We start from the raw sequence: 4,720 nt of genomic DNA on the forward strand, positions 1-4,720 counted from the left end.
CTTTATGTCTCGACCATTTCGAGACTCCTCGTCATGTCCGTGATCACATCCGGGACTCCGAACAACCTTCGGTACATCAAAATGCATAAACTCATAATGAAACTATCATCGTAACCTTAAGCGTGCGGACCCTACGGGTTCGAGAACAATGTAGACATGACCGAGACATGTCTCCGGTCAATAACCAATAGCGGGACCTGGATGCCCATATTGACTCCTACATATTCTACGAAGATCTTTATCGGTCAGACCGCATAACAACATACGTTGTTCCCTTTGTCATCGGTACGTTACTTGCCCGAGATTCGATCGTCGGTATCCAATACCTAGTTCAATCTCGTTACCGGCAAGTCTCTTTACTCGTTCCGTAATACATCATCTCACAACTAACATATTAGTTGTAATGCTTGCAAGGCTTTATGTGATGTGTATTACCGAGAGGGCCCAGAGATACCTCTCCGACAATCGGAGTGACAAATCCTAATCTCGAAATACGCCAACCCAACATCTACCTTTGGAGACACCTGTAATGCTCCTTTATAATCACCCAGTTACGTTGTGACGTTTGGTAGCACCCAAAGTGTTCCTCCGGCAAACGGGAGTTGCATAATCTCATAGTCATAGGAACATGTATAAGTCATGAAGAAAAGCAATAGCAACATACTAAACGATCGGGTGCTAAGCTAATGGAATGGGTCATGTCAATCAGATCATTCAACTAATGATGTGACCTCGTTAATCAAATAACAACTCTTTGTCTATGGTTAGGAAATATAACCATCTTTGATTAACGAGCTAGTCAAGTAGAGGCATACTAGTGACACTTTGTTTGTCTATGTATTCACACATGTATTATGTTTCTGGTTAATACAATTCTAGCATGAATAATAAACATTTATCATGATTATAAGGAAATAAATAATAACTTTATTATTGCCTCTAGGGCATATTTCCTTCAAGCAATACTACCTTTAAAGGAGTAATACCAGGCTCACAGGCCCGCTGCACGGGCTCTCTAGTACTAGAGGTTGTATTCGGTTCTCCCGACAACTTCTGAAGTGAAAAGTTAACCTTCGATATCGCTCCATTCCTAAGCGGCTATCAAGCGCTACTCGGAAGAACGGCCTTCGCTCGTTTTAATGTAATACCGCATTACACTTACCTTAAGCTTAAGATGCCCGGTCCACGTGGCATCATCACAGTTAGCGGAAACACAGAACGTTCCTTACGTGCGGAAGAACGTGTGGCGGCTTTAGTAGCCGAACACTGAACGCCCTCTCCAACCTGAATAAATGATTGGTCGTCAAGACCGCGGACACGGCTAGACGAGTCCGGCGAATTACTAGTTGTAACAGCTCAGATAAACCTAAGACTGGGTTGATGGATATACCCCCATAGGTGGTGCTTGGGGGTTCCCACATGTAAAAAGGACTACAGTTCATCTTGATCTTATTTAGATTGAATTTTAATGGTTTATTAAGAATAACCAATTTTTTGCAGAAAACTTTCACCTGGGCTTTCCTCTCTTACAGATGATCATCGTGCTACACCCTTCCGGGATACGGCACAACGGAGACACAAGCGCAGACGTGTAGCAAGGCCCCGTTCAAAGGTTTCTTTTTAGATTAAGACCCTATGTAAACCTTTTTTACTGTCTCTTGCTGCTTCACACCCTCGGGATACTCAACATAACCAAGAGGGATGCTGGCGTTATTGACATTTCGTCACGTTAGACTAATGCACGTACCTGGAATTTCAGGGCTTATTATCGAGGGTGTTACTCAGCCCAGTATACGTTGTAAAGACCGAATACCTTAGGGAGTGTTCGTCGTCGCGGTTTGGCCTTATATGCATCAGCTCCAAATCCTGTCTTTGGTCAATAGTTGGGTTTGCCCGGCTCCCGTGTTTTTCTACCTTACGTTCCGATCTATCGGCTAAGGTGGCACCAGGAGAACTACTGCGATTGTGCCCTGGTTCATCTGGATGAGCACCTCAGTAGAGAAAGCTGAAAACTGATTTCATGATAAAGCGCTAGACTGGTCAACCACTCGAGAACTCAGCGGAATCTTCGCGATTCCTCCGCAATAACGAAGGACCGGTTTCCCGGTCATGTATGTACGTGCATCGTATTCGGATAAGCGCGGAAGTACCAGGGGCTATATAGTAGCCCCACTGTCAAACTCCTATGGCTAAGTGAAAGTGTTAAAGCAATATAGTTTGATTGCCTTGTTCGCCGTGCTATCACCTCCTTAATGGACCAAGACGTTGGATCCAGTGTGAATACGCGCTTTTCCAAAGACCCCCGCATTATATGCGTGGGGGCTGAAGCCGACGACTGCAAACTTTCAGGTTATATACATACATAAAACGGCCGCACAGGAGGCATCATAATACTTTCAGGCAAAAGTATAAACACAGCCTTTTATAAGCCAAATAGCATTGTTTTTACAAATTGGGATACATGTCACTTGAACGTGATACTCTTCGAGCACTGAGCCTCTATTAGAGGAGCGCCTTCTAGGACTTCTTCAAAATAGTGCTCGAACAAGACCTGGCCTACGGCCGGACCCCGGGTTGCAATAGCGGTGGCATCCATCTCTGCCCAGTATGTCTTAACACGGGCAAGAGCCATCCGCGCACCCTCTATGCACACAAACCTCTTTACGGCGTCAATATGCGGCACAGCGCCAAGGAATCTTTGCACTAACCCAAAATAACTATTCGGCCTTGGTCCTTCCGGCCAAAGGTGATCCACGACAGACCCCATGGCAAGCCCGGACAACCCATGGAGCTCAGCCCACTTGGCCATTTGCTCATTCAACAACAGCGGACGCGTCGGAGCACTGAACTGCGACGAGAACAACTTTTCCACTTCGTTATCTTTTTGATCTTTGAAGAACTCAGTCGCATCAGCAGCACTCATTGCCAGGTCCGAATACGCGTCTGTAGCACTCCATAATTGATCCAGAGGGGCATACTTCGGATCTCCGAACTTCGTCGACAACAAAAAGGGCTTCCCAGCCGTAATATCTCCAGCCTGACGAAGCTCCTCCTTCGCCGCTCTGATTTTAGAGCGGTTCTCCTTGGCTGCTACCATGGTTTTCTCCAGGTCCGTCGTTTTCGCTTGGCTTTTTATCTTCGCTCTGGCTATTTTATCTTCGCTCTGGCGACGAGCAGCCTGTTCGGCTCTTAACTCTTCGGCCGCCTTTAGGGCGGCCGCATCACTCCTCCTGGCTTGTTCCTTGGCTTGGGCGAGTTCCACCCGAAGGGTCTCCGCGCCGGCAGCTCCATCTGCAGTCACATCATATTATAGATACTAGCATCATGCTCCTCTTAATATTTGTTGACCACCCGAAAATACATACCCTGTGCCTCATCAAGCCGCTTGTTCACAAGCGCGATGTCAGCATTTGCCGCGTCAAGTTGCCGGATAAGTCCGGCAAATTCAGCAGTCCGGCCAACCATCGGACGTCAGCCGCCTGCACATGAAAGCAGCACAATCATTACCTAGGACTACGATCCTCTGTAGTGCAAAAAGTGCCAAGGCCGAAGCCCAAAAGGCCCTCCAAGAGATCGACGCGATGTAGAAGATAGCGGCGGGTAAGGCTTTCTATATGCAAAGCAAGCATGTAAAAGTAAATTACCGATTACTTACCCGAAGCCGGAGCTCTCTAGGAGCATTCGCAGATTTGCCCCACAGTGTGTCCAATGCCGCACAATTTTACCAGGCCGAGGATGGAAGCTCAACGGAGAAGCTGTTTTGGTCTCAGTATGCTGAGGCCGAACATCCAGTGCCAATGAGCGACCAGCTGAAGCAGATGGTCGAGCTACATAAGGCGGCCGACCGGGCCATGAAGAGCTTTATAGTTCGGCTGTGGCCTGGCGACGCCCTTCCGACCAGCTTCTTCGGCCTGGTGAGGCGGCTTGTGGATGCCTGCCTGCGGCTGGAGACCGTCAAGCGATCTGATTGCATTGAGGGTGCACGCCGGGATTTCGCCCGTGTGAAATTGCAGTGGGTCAAGCTAGACGCCATGAAGCTGATCAAGGAGGGGCCGCCGGAGGGCAAGGAGCACCGCCACCCCGAGATGTACTACGAGGGTGTTCTGCCGGGTGCCTGTCTCATCGCGGACGAGTGTTCAAAAGATGTAATATTTGAGTGAGACTTGCTCATTTATCCTGTATTTATGAAAACTTGTTTCATATGCGCTATGCAACGCTTGTTTGAATTTAAAATATTACCTTCTGTTTGGCTGTTTATCTAATCTGAGAGATGGCTAGTCCTTGGCTTCTGCCCCCATGCCACGAGTGCTGGGGTGTTCGGGATAAACCTGAGCACTCTTGTTCCCATGTTTGGGTCCTTTGAGGGAGGTGCTCAGCACAGCGAACAAGGCAACCAGACTAATAGTGCTTTATCACTCTCACTTAGCCATAGAATTCTATAATTTTAAATTTCGGCGAAGCCCCTGGTATTCGGAAGGCCGAATTTGGGGCGCGATACACGCCTTTAAGCCGGACAGGGCCGGCCCCTCGCTCTAAGCGGCATAAGTCTTTAGGGACTTGAAAACCTCACCGAACAGCAACCAGTCTCTCACCTTATCATGACAGTCAGTTTTAGCTTTCTCTACTGAGGTGCTGAACCTAGCAGAATCGGGGCACAATCGCGGTAGTTCTCCTAGCGCTACCTTAGCCGATAGAGCGGAACATAAGGTACCAAAACATA

The sequence above is a fragment of the Triticum urartu genome, chromosome 1 (genome assembly GCF_003073215.2).
Source record: "Triticum urartu cultivar G1812 chromosome 1, Tu2.1, whole genome shotgun sequence".
Lineage (NCBI taxonomy): Eukaryota > Viridiplantae > Streptophyta > Magnoliopsida > Poales > Poaceae > Triticum > Triticum urartu.